Here is a 13,508-nt window from a genome sequence, read left to right on the forward strand (position 1 = left end):
TGTATGCCAGTCCCTAATCAGATATATAATTTGCAAATATCTTCCTTAATGCTGTAGGTTGTCTTTTCACTTTCTTGATGGTATCATTTGCAGCAAAAATTTTTGAATTTTGATGCAGTCCAATTTATTTTTTCTTTTATTACTTGTGCTTTTGGTGTCATATCTAAGAAACCATTGCCAATCCAAAATCACAAAGATTTACTCCTATGTGTTCTTCTAGCAGTTTTGTAGTTTTAGCACTTAGGTCTGTGATGCTTTTTGAGTTAATTTTTGTATATGATGGAAGAAATGGGTCCTACTTCATTTTTTAATGTATATCCAGGTATCCCAAAACCATTTTTTGAGAAGGCTATTTTTTTCCCCATTGAGGTGTCTTGGCACCCTTCTCAAAAATCAGATGGCCATAAATGTAAGGATTTATTTCTGGACTGTCAATTCTATTCTGTTGACCTATATTTCTATCTTTATGGCAGTACCACATTGTATTGATACTGTAGCTATGTATTAAGTTTTAAAATTGAGAAATCTGGGGCAGCTGGCTGGCTCAGTAAGAAGAGCGTCTGACTCTTAATCTCAGGGTTGTAGTTCAAGCCACACGATGGATGTAGAGATTGCTTAAAAATAAAATCTTTAAAAAAATAAAATTGAGAAATATGAGCTCTTCAAATTTCTTTTTATTTTTGAGGATTATTTTGGCTATTTTGTGTCCTTTGTATTTCCATACGAATTTTATGATCATGTTGTTAATTTCTGCCAAAAAAAAAAAATAAGCTGGGATTTAATAGAGATCATGTTGAATCTGTAGGTCAGTTTGAGGAGGATTGCCATTGTAACAATATTAAGTCTTCTGGTTTATGAGCCTGAGAGGTCTTTCCATTCATTTAGATCTTTAGTTTTTTTCAACAGTGTTTTATAGTTTTAGGTGTAAAAGTTTTAGACCTCTGTTACCAAATTTATTCCCAAGTATTTTATCCTTTTAGATGGTCTTAGAATGACATTGATTTTAATTTCATTTTCAGATTTTTATTGCTAGTATATAAAAATGCAATTAATTTTTATATATTTACCTTGGATCCTGCAGGCTCTCTGAACTCATTTAGCAGTAAATGTGTGTGCATGTGTATTCCTTACAATTTTTTATATACAAGACCATGTCATCTGATAATGGAGATCATTTTAGTTTTTCCCTTTCCAATCTGAATGCTTTTTATTTCTTTTTCTTTCTCAATTCCACTTGCTAAAACCTCCACTACAATGTTAAGTAAAGTGGCAAAAGAGAACATTTTGGCACTGCCACTGACCATTGGGGGAAAGCATTTAGTCTTTTACCTGTAAGTGTGATGGTAGCTGTGATGTTTCACAGATGCCTTATATCAGGTGGGGGAAGTTCCCTTTAATTCCTAGCTTGTTGAATATTTTATCATGAAGGGGTGTAGGATTTTGTCAAATGTTTCTTTGGTGTCTATGGGGATGATGATGTGTATTTTGTTAACATGGCATGTTACACTGATTGATTTTCTTAAGTCAGAACAACCTTACTTTCCTGGATAAGGTTCACTTGGCACTGGTCATGATCTTTAATATTTTTATGTTGCTGCTAGATTTGGTTTGCTAGTAGTTTGTTGAGAATCTTTGTGTCTAGATTCAAAAGGGATATTGATTGGTGTGTAGTTTTGGGGTTTTTTTCTTGTCAGGTCTTTGCCTGGTTTTAGTGTCGGAGTAATAATGATGTCATAGAATGAATTGAGAAGTGTTCCCTCCTCTTCTATTTTTTTGCAAGAGTTTGTGAAGGATTGGTGCTAATCTTTCTTTAAAATGTTTGGTAGAATTCACTAGGAAACCATCTTATGCTGGGCTTTTTTTTCGTGGAAACTGTTTTATTGCTAAATCAACCTCTTGTTATAGGCCTATTCAGATTTTCTATTTCTTCTTGAGTCAGTTTCATAGTTTGTGTTTTTCTGGGAATTTTTATATTTCATCTAAGTTATCTGATTTGTTGGCACACAGTCGTGTATAGTGTTCTCTTCAATCCTTTTTATCTCTGCAAAATTGGTAAGTAGTGTGGCCCCTCTTTCATTCCTGATTTTGGTCATTTAAGTGTTCTCACTTTTTTTCTTGGTCAGTCTGGCTAAAGATTGTCAATTTTGTTCTTTTCAAAGAATCAACTTTTTGTTTTATTGATTTCTTCTATTGTTTTCTATTCTTTGTTTTGTCAAACATAAATAGCTGAAGTAAAACCAGTGAATCACCAAGGTATTAATTACAATGTATTGTGTGTCTACCAAAAGACAGTTTGCAAACTGGGCCACTGAAACCAAAGCATGGAATGAGGTTCACGGGTGTATTGTTACAAAGCAGCTTATATAATAAGAAAACAGTGGCTGTTTATTCTTCACAGTGATTGGTTGTAATATTAGAATTTTTTTAAATGATAGGGGGTTGGTCAGTAGTTATCTCATATGAACCTTGGGAAACAGTTTAAATTTTGCTTATGATTTTCAGAGGCATAGGCAAGAAATGGCCCAGGTCAAGTTAGTCTTTTAAAATAAGCTAAATTAAGCTTTATTTGTACAACTTAACTGGTTTTGTCTGCTCAGGGAATTTTCAAGGCTGCTCTGTTTGTTTTTCATTTTAACAACCACCTGCTTTTGGTCATTCTATCCACAGGCTGAGAGTGTGACCAAGCAGTATAGTGTTATTCCCATTTACCACCAGTCAGGCCGGAGAATCACATATCTACTATTTCTGTTAGTTGAGTTGTCAGGCTGGAGGACCATGTAGTGATCATTTATGTGGCTGTTATTGATTTCATCCAGTTGTCTGATCCTAATGGACACCATTTGGCATGTAAAGGACTGCCAACAGACTTTTAAAAACTTCAAGAGTATACACATTAGAGAAGTTAATATGGTAAGTACACAAAAAACAATAGCCAAGGATTGAAAAATTTCCTGAAGCACAGATTTCCAGGAGCCAAGATTTAACCAATTAAATAACTCAAATTGGTTCTAATTTTTTATAGTTGGCATTTTTATGGAAACAAAAGAAAAACAAAGCTAACAGTTTGAGCAAATTGTAAATTCAGTTTCTGAATTTAGAGAGTGGTCAGTTGAGAAAACTTCTAGGTGTCAGGTTCTCTAAGCATCTTCAGATGGAGTGACGTCAGGCAGTGACAATCTGATAGATTTTCCTGGTTTGCAGTTTGAATTGCCCTGGTGATCTTTCTTTTTCTTTCTTTATTTCTTTCTTTTTAAGTTTATTTATTTATTTTGAGAGAGAGAAAGAACAAACCGGTGGGGAGGGGGAGAGAGAGGGAGAGAGAGAGAATCCCAAGCAGGCTCCTGGCCATCAGCACAGAACAGGGTTCAAACTCACAAACCTAACTGTGAGATCATGACCTGAGCCAAAGTCAAGAGTCAGATGCTTAACCAACTGAGCCACCTGGGTGCCCATTCCCTGGTGATCTTTCTGAGTGCTACTAGCAACAGACATGAAGTTTGTCCACACATGAGCTATTGTGATGATTTCTCTGAAGGTTATATCAAGTGTCCAGCATTAATTGCATGGCTTTGAGAAAAGAGCAGTTTTAGTTTCCTGGAGATTCCAAATGGAAAGAGTGGGAGAAAATGGGAAATGTTAGTTTGCAGAGTTCTAGCCTATTATCCAGTCCAGTTTTCCAGTTACAAAACAAAACCTCAATTAACAGCACTAGAATCTGATATCAACAAAGGTGTATGACTGAAACCTAATTTTTCTATAATCATTCCCATTTCTTTCAAAGTCAACCATAGTAAGACTAATTTGTTTACAAATTGAGTCTGGTTTCAATAAACTTGGCCTTATTACTTATATTAGTACAACAAATAAAGTGATAAACTATAAGCTCTTTTAAATCTGTGTTGCTGGAATTTTTCATAAGGAATTTCAGATTGGACTTTTTAAAGCCTCCTGAGGCTAGGAATCCAAGCCAAGGACTTGTCTAGTTGTGTCCTGTTGCAAAGAGAACAAATTCTTACTGAACTTACGCAAATACATATATTGTCATGAAAAATAATATTTATTTAAAATTTTTTAAATTTAAACTCTAGTTAATATACAGTGCAATATTGGTTTCAGGAGTAGAATTTAGTGATTTGTCACTTACATACAACATCCAGTGCTCATCACAGGTGCCCTCCTTAGTATCAATCACCCATCTAGCCCATCCCCCACCCACCGGCCTCCATCAAGCCTCAGTTTGGTCTCTATTGTTAAGAGTCTCTCCCTCTCTCTCTTTTGAAAAATAAGAATGTTTAATAGAGTTTCTAAATACTCTATTAGAAAGAATCAGGCAGGGAGAAAAGGATAAATATTTCAACCTTCGTTGCAAAGATCCACTTTCCCAAATTTCTATGAGCTACACATAGCTTAAAAGAGAGGAGAGAAGAGAGTCCTTTAAATCTGGAAAACAGAACATTAAAAAATTAGCAATATTTTAAATAAAGTCATAAAAATTATAATTATCTTTCTCAGTTCATTCAGTCTTATTAATTCTTGTTTTGTCAGTCTTGGGTTAGCAGCTTTATGAGTCAATCAGTTTTCCATTAAAGTTTTAGAAATTCTTACCCAGCTTCAGTGTTACAATCTTCAAGTTATCAGAAACCTGCATTTTAGAGTGCCTGTCTGGGTCTTTTCCATGAATCTCTTTGAAGATAAAGCATTTTTGCTGGAACCCTTTTGCAAAAACATCAGAGTAAAACAATAACTGTATGTAAATGACAAAAGACTTAAATAGCCGTGGTTAAAGATATGGTGAGGGTTCACATACACATACACACAAAAAATGATGCAGTTGATAAGTAAATTTGGTTATTTTTGTGATATACAATATTTTAAGATGATTAGAATTATGACTGATAACATTTACCAAGACATATCAAATTTTTAAGAATTTCATGTAATTTCTAAAACATTTATATTAATGATATATACTTAATGTAACCATAACCCACGAAAGTTAAACATTACTTTTTATTTGACAGTGTTTCCCATTCAATTTAACACATCAAATACACCTAAATAAACATTTCTGTTTCTACTTCATTCAGAATTTGATTTGGGGAAGTTAAAAACATCAAAAGATTAAAAACACTTAGTCAAATAGGATATAAACAGGTCATCATGAAACAATACTAAGTAATCCATTCAACCAAAGTGACAATAAAAGATTTCAAAGGCAAGTGTAGAAAGCTACATAGTTGTAAAAAAGCATAGTTCTTTTAATAGAGAAGAATGGGTTATTTTTTTTAAGTGATCACAGACTTGATAAAAACAATGTGAAGCACAGGAAATATTTTCATAAGACACAGAATCTTTGTTTCCTAGGCAGATTATATTAAAGGTAAAGAATTTCTTATTAACAGCAGACCAATAATCTAAAAAAACCTGTGATTTTAACAGAGAGAACACCAAATTCTAATTTTGCCCTAGTGTACTTTTAATATTAAAACTCTCCTTTTTTAAAAAAAAATAAATCTATTGCAATTTTATTTAGCTTGACTACACATAAAGTTCCTTTTTCACAAACCATCTGCAAATTACTATGTCCATTCAGGTTTTGTCCTTTTTCTTTCTTCTTCTGGAACAACCATTTTACCTTTACCAAAACAAAAACAAACACAAAAACACCTGGAACAAAAAACTATGTCCTTCATACCTTTACTTATCTGAAAACACATTCTATTTTCCTGACCCATGTCTTTTATTCAGTTATTTTCTTTCACCCTTATTATTTCTAGTAGCTTTAATTACATTTATTAATTAGAATTTTTAACCCTTAGAATCCTTAATTCCTAATGAAAACTAAAAAATAAGAAACTGCAAACTGACAAATTTATAAACATATTTTATAATTTCTAAAAGTATACTCTTCCTCATAGTACATTTTCCAGTGTAGTACAAAACATGTTTAGTTATAGACCCAAGTATCTTTTGTTTCTCTGAAAAAATTAAAAAGTCAGAAGTAGATAAACTTATGTTTAGCATTTAATGTTTTTCTCATTTGGAAATGATTTAGTTATGCAATGAATATCCATTATTCAAAATCTTTATTTTATTTACATTTATTTAAATTACTTGTAGGGCACATGGGTGGCTCAGTGGGTTGAGCATCCCACTTCTGTTCAGGGGTCATAATCTCACAGTTGGTGGGTTCAAGCCCCATGTAGTGCTCTGTGCTGACAGCTGGGAGCCTGGAGCCTGCTTCGGATTCTGTGTCTCCCTCTCTGCCCCTCTCCCACTCATACTCAGTCTCTCTCTCAAAAATAAATAAACATTAAAAAACTTAAATTACTTGCTTTTAGCAATTATTCTTGGATTAGACATTAAACAGCTAATCATTATCTTAAATTATTTTTCTTGTTGACAAATTTTGAAGGCATAGAGACAGGATGAGCTTATTTGATTAGTAAACCTAGGTACAAAAAGTTGTATGTGTGCATTACATTTTAATATTGACAACTTTAAACACATTCCTGTTTTTATTAAACCAACAAACTTATACTAGCTTTTATTTATCAAAGATTATCCCAGATCATGTAAACTTGAAAAACATTTGGGTTAGTTTCTATGTTTCTGAGACTATACTTGATTTATGTAAACGCTTAACTTTTCTTTAAGCCAATTAAGTAGAGCTCTTTACAAATTAATTTTGGCAATACTATTCAGAAGTAGAAAAATATCACGTATCTGTAACATATATACATAGACATACATAAACATATAGACAAACAGAGATCTTATAGCTTTTGTTTTAAAATTTCTAGCCATGTCTCAAGTACAAAACTCAAAAGAATAGTTGGATCCAAATTGTGTTTCTGGTGGATGGACTAAATTAAGGTTATGTTCAGATGGCCAAAGAGTTTTTACTGAAGATTTTTTATTTGCATGCTGTAAGGATCCTTTTAGAGATGTTTTTTGAAATCATTTTGTTTTTTAGAAGCTTCTGCGTACCAAAGAATGCATTCCATTGTCTCTGAGATGTTTGGTATCCTCTCTTTTAAGGGTGCCCTTTAAGGTGGACTTACCTAAGTTAAAGATTCCCCATAGCGGCCACTACAATTCCAAAAGTTCACCCATTTTCCAAAAAGGCCCAAGATTCTGGTCCATAGACCAGGTAGAATCCAACTTTGCCTTCAGATTCCCTAAGACCTTTTAACTGTGAGTGGCTCTGTTTACCAACAACTGTTCTAAAACACATAGAATCACATGTTTTCCCCTCTTTTGAACAAAATAGGGGGACTTACCAAGAAGCTTCAACAAACAAAACATAGGCATGCATAATAAAGTTGGAGTGCTCAAAATGCAGAGAGAACAGAGCTCAGATCCAAGAGAGATCCTCAGATTCCAGAGTCAGCGAGAAAGTAGTGAGAGTTGAGTGGCTCTGTGGGTACCAGCACTCTTTGCTCACTGGGCTTGGAGTCATTTGGGATCTTCTTTGTATCTCACTTCTGATGCCATGAAATGTCCAAAATTCATAAGTAGCAGAAATAAAACCAATGAATTACTGAAGTAGCAATTAGTAAAAGTTTATTGTGCACACATCAATAAGACAATTTGTAAACCAGGAACACTCAAATCAAAACATAGAATGAGACTTGGGTACAGTATTATAAAGCAGCTTACGTAGAAAGCAGTAACTGTTTATTCTGCACAGTGATTGACTATAATATTAGAATTTTCTTAAGTGATAGGCAATTGGTCAATGGTTACCTCATATCAACTTTGGGAAGCAATTTAAATTTTACTTTTCATGATTTTCAGAGACATAGGCAAGAAATGACCCAGGTCAAGTTAGTCTGGCAAAATAAGCTTTGACTAAATTGGTTTTGTCTGTTCACAGAATTTTCAAGGCTGGTCTTTGTTTTGTTTTGTTTTAATTTTTTTTAAATTTTAATAGTTTCGTTTATTACTGCTGTAATTTTTACTATTTCCTTTCCTCTAGTGGCTTTAGTTTACTCTTTTTTTTCTAGTTTTTCAAAGTGGAAGCTTGAGTTATTGATTTGAGAGCTTTCTTGTTTTTAATATACATGTTCATAGTTATGAATTTCTCTCTGAGAACCTCCTATACGTAAGTTTTAGTGTGTTGTGTTTTTGCTTTCGTTCACCTCAAGGTATCTTTTAATTTCTTTTGTGATTTCTCTTTTGATCTATGTTATTTAGGAGGTGTGCTATTTAATTTCCGCATACTTCTGAATTCCCCAAATTTCCTTTTGTTTTTGATTTCCAAGATAATTTCATTGTGGTTGGAGAACACACTTTCTGTGATTTCAGTTCTTCTAGATTTATTGAAGCTTGTTTTATGTCCTCACATGTGGTCAGTCCTCGAGAATGTTACCTATGCACTTATGAAGAATGTATATTAAACAGTAGTTGGGTGCAATGTTCTATCCATGTCTGTTAGGCTCATTCGTTTTTAATAATTACCATTTTTGTTGTAGGACAGGAAGCTTTAGACTGAGAAAAATAAAGACAGCAGCTCTTTGGTTGAGAGAAACACTGACTATATAAGTTACATGTATAGAAAATAAGAAAAGCATTATGAGTTACTCTCTAAAAAAATATGTTGCCTTCATTTCCATTTCTGGGATTTATCCCTTCTTAGGGTATAGGATCACATTCTTTTAATTAGACAAGTAGGCAAAGATTCAAAGATACAGAACGAGGCTTTGCAGTTGACAACTCTTTTCCTTCTTATAGAAAAATAACACACTATAAAATTTTAAAAAAATTAAATTGATATCTGTCATAAAAATTAAAATTCTCCCTAGGCATTTGAAAACATATAATATGAGGGGCACCTGGGTAGCTCAGTCAGTTAAATGCCCGACTTCAGCTCAGGTCATGATCTCACAGTTCCTGAGGTCAAGCCCCACTTCCAGCTTTGTGCTGACAGCTCAGAGCCTGGGACCTGTTTCAGATTCTGTCTCCGTGTCTCTCTGATGCTCCCCAGCTTGCGTGCTCGCTCTCTCTCTCTCTCTCTCTCTTTCTCAAAAAATAAACATTAAAAAAAAATCTTAAAAAAATAAAACATGTAACATGACACATGCTTGAATTAACAAACAAGTATCTTATAAGCTGTAGGCTTTATCCTGCTTCATTAAACAGTTTTTTTTTCTTCTTCATGTGTTTTTTTTAGCCTTTTCCCTCAGTTTCTCCTCTCAGTTTGCTTGCAGGAAGGGGAAATGGTTATTTTACTTGTTTTTCTCATGACCTTGGAAGTTCAATGATTGATTGCTTTTGTTTTCATGATAATAAGTATAATATTGGTCTTAGTTACTAGGGCTGTTATTTAATTTTTCTAACTCTGAGTTTTCAAGTGGAGAAAAAAATTGTTATGGGAATATCAGAAAACAAATTAGAGATTTTCTTCCATTTACATGCTGATATGTGATGATAATTTATGACAGTTTTCTTACTTTCCCTTCCTTTTCAATTAAAGTGCTTCCTTCCTCTCTCTATACCTCCCTTCTTCCCTTAATTTTGCCTCCCTCCTTCCCTTCCTTCTTTCCTTGCTTTCTTCCATCCGGTAACAATTGTTGACCCTTTCTATTAGGCTTAACAATGTTTATTTCCTTAACATTCTCTTGTAGCTATATAACTTTTCTTGAGAGAATGTGAGGGAACTCTTTTCATTGAAAGTGAGAGAAAATTTAAACTAGTTCAAATGTAGAGAAAATTTATAGGTTAATTTTTTTCTTCAAAGAACTAGGGGATGCCTAAATACAGACAGATTCAGAGGCTCAAATAATGTAGGCAGGATTCTGTCTCTTTCCTCTCCTGCTCTGCTATTTCTGCTTGGCTTCTCTCCATGTGGTAGCAAGATGGCCAAGAATGGCCAGGAATCTTCTGGCTTGGAAACCCCAGCAGAAAGAGGACCTCTCTGATATTCATGTATCATAACCCCAGAATATGTTAATCTGCTCTGCTTTGGCCAAGTGGTCACTCCTGAGCTTACCATTGATCATTGGGATGGGGCACCAAGGTGGGAAGGGTGGGAGGTGGGGGAAATGAGGCACTGTGATTTTTAGTTCTGTCAAGATCACATGGAATCCTGATGATGAAAAATGCAATTTAAGAACCAGCTTCATCTTTGAATGAAAATATAAGGATCTTTTGGAATTAATGATGCAAATTCTTGAATCTGGAAATAGAAGCAATTTTAAGGAGACAAAAGCACTTGGTGGAATGAGCATTGTCAGTATCCATTGCAGAGAATATAGGACTTTCTCATGAGCCAGTACTACTGTTTAGTGAGTTTACTGAAGCTCCAAAAAGAGAAGACAACTTTTTTGGTAAAGCATTATTGAGATATAATTCATATATCATAAAATTCAACCTTGTAAATAGTATTACAATTCAGTGGTTTTCAGTATATTCACAGACTTGGGCATCCATCACTTTAATTCTATTTATTTTAAATTTTTAAGTAGGTTCCACACCCTACGTGGGACTTGACCCTGAGACTAAGAGGCCCATGCTCTGTCGATGAGCTAGCCAGGTGCCCCACCATTATCTAATTTTGGAACATCCTCATCATCTCAAAACAAACAAACAAACAACAACAACGAAAAAAACCATTACCAATCACTTCCCATGTCCTCCTCCTGAGCCCCTGGCAACTACTTATCTACTTTCTGTCTCTACAGATTTACCTATTTAGGACATTTCATTAAAATAGAATTATACAACATGTGGCGTTTTGTGACTAGCTTCTCTCATTTAGCATAAAGTTTTCAAGTTTCATCCTTGTTAAGGTATATATCATAATACTTCATCCCTCCTTGTGGTATAGTCACACCACCTTTTGTTTATCCATTCGTTATGAATGATTCTGTGAATATTCACGTATCAGTTTTTGTGTGGACATACATCGTCAATGCTCTTGGGGATGTTAGTAGTGGAATTGTTGGAACATTTGGTAACTCTATGTTTAACATTTGAGGAACTGGGGAGGTCAAGTTTGATGCTTTCTCAGTGATGCATTCTAATATGCCTATGTATCCCAACACAAAAGGAAAATACACTGCTCCAATTTTTTTCCCCTTTATTACAGATATGAATCTGTTTCAAATACTGCCTATCATGATTTTTTCCATGTTCTAAAACTCATCAAGGCTAGAGTGGTCTCTTACAGGGTCAATCCGGTCCACTAATCTGTGTCAAACAAAGGACCCAGCTTGGAGCTTTTTATATATGAAGGACAGTGGGCAGAAAAAAGAACACTGGGTAAGATGGAAATACAAACCAAAACAAAAACTGTAGTCCACTTGTATCACTCAGGGCTCAGTTCAGAAAGCAGAAAAAGATTGAATACAAAGAATTAGACACTCATACATCACTAAAAGGGCAGGAGGAATAGAAGTTAGAGGGTCAGTGCTAGGCTTCTGGTTTCACGGTTGCATATCACCACCTCTCTGACCCAGAGATCAGAAACTGCTAGTATCACCCAGAAGTGAGAAAACTATGAATGTCTCATCAGAGCTTCCCTGCATCACAGCGATGGTAAATACGCAGGGGCATGGAGTTCAGAAGCTGCCAACTCACATCTACCCCAGAAACTTCTTTCCCCTGCACTCTCTTGGAAACAGCCTCTTCTCTCTTTTCCTTCCAAGTCTCATAGAAGTGTATATCACTGGCAGAACGTAAATCATGCAGAAGCCAGGGAAGTATAATTTTTGGCTTCCCAGCTTGGTAATAGAGGGGGATGAGGACAGAAAAGATGATAGAAATGAAGGCGCGGTGACAATAGACAATGTCTGTTTCTTCCAGTTGTCTCCTAAATCCACTCCTGAAACTAGGACAACCAGTACCTAAAACAAGGCTTCTCATACAATAGATATTTTATAAATATTAGGTTTTTTTAATGTTTTTATTTATTTTTGAGAGAGAGAAACAGTATGAGTGGGGGAGGGGCAGAGAGAGAGAGGGAGACACAGAATTGGAAGCAAGCTCCAGGCTCCCAGCTGTCAGCACAGAGCCTGATGTGGGGCTTGAACCCATGAACTGCGAGATCATGACCGGAATCGAAGTTTGATGCTTCACCAACTGAGCCACCCAGGCGCCCCTAAATATTACTTATTTGAATGAATATATGAATGAATGAATACTTTATTCAGCCTTCTCTTCATCATCAAGCCTTTCCTCTTAATGGTCTTTGAATGTCTGTAGTCTCCTTACCTGTCATTTAAGGTGGCTAAATAATGCCCATAGCATTTATTCGCAAGTTTAATGTTAGGCAGTAATTCTCAACTGGGGAGATTTGGCCTCCTACAGGACATTTGGTCATGTCTAGAGACATGTGGGCTTGGGGGATACACTACTGGCAACTAGAGGATAAAGGCCAGGGATGCTGCTAAACATTTCACGAGTACAGATCGCCCTTTGCAACAAAGTATTAACAGGCTCAAAAAGGCAATAGTGCTAGTGTTGAGAAACACTGGGTTGGAGTACAGAATAGAGGGGAGAAAGGGGGAAAATAATTGAATGCAAAAGGAGGGAAGAACTAAATATAAGATTAGGGGCCAGCAAACTTTTTTGGTAAGGGACACAGAGGTAACTATTTTAGGCTTTTTGTGGGCCATAAGATCTCTGGTGGCAACCACTCAGCACTGCGGTTGCAACAGGAAAGCAGCCATACTCAATATGTAAATGAATGCCTGAACTTGTGTTTCAATAAAACTTTAAGGGCACTGACATTTAAACTTCATACAATGTTCACATTCCACAAGCTATTATTTGTATTTTTCCCAACCATTTAAAAATGTAAAAACTATTTTTAACTGTAAGTCTTACAAAGATAAGCAGGCAGTTTTCTAACCCCTGATAGAGGAAGGACAAGGTGGGAGAACTGGAACAAAAATAACTATGGGAGAGTATCACGTTAGTTTAGTGTTCATACTAGACAGATTAGGCTAGCTTATGCTGAGGTACAAACAACCTCAAAATCTTAATGGTTTACAATAACAAAGGGCATTTCTCAGTGCAGGTGCACTGTGTGCCAGCTACATCCTGCTCCGTGTTTTCATTCTGGAATTCAGACTAATAGAGGTGCCTTTATCTGGGACATCACTGGATCTAGTGGCAGAAGAAAAATGGAGGAGGTGGGAAACCGTGTGCCAGCTTTGGACATTTTTGACTAAAATCAACAAACATCGTTCTTACTCATATTTCAGCCAAGGTAGGTCACACACCCATGCTGGGCCATGCTAGAGATAATGAGATCCTCTTTAGGGAGGGGCAGTGACTGTGAACGACAGCATAGTTTGACACACTGCCTCCCCTTAGTGCCTTCAGTTGCTTAGGTTTGGTTATTCTTGAACCCAGGTTTACTGTGTTATGCAAACTAGTGTCTTAAGTGGGGACTAGGAGATACCATAATAATGAAAATAAAAGTGTCTAGTGTTTGTTTATCCAGTGATTATTTCCCATACATTCATCCTTTACATGCATTTTTGCATTTAATCCTCACA

Source organism: Neofelis nebulosa, chromosome 3 (assembly GCF_028018385.1).
Source record: "Neofelis nebulosa isolate mNeoNeb1 chromosome 3, mNeoNeb1.pri, whole genome shotgun sequence".
Classification (NCBI taxonomy): domain Eukaryota; kingdom Metazoa; phylum Chordata; class Mammalia; order Carnivora; family Felidae; genus Neofelis; species Neofelis nebulosa.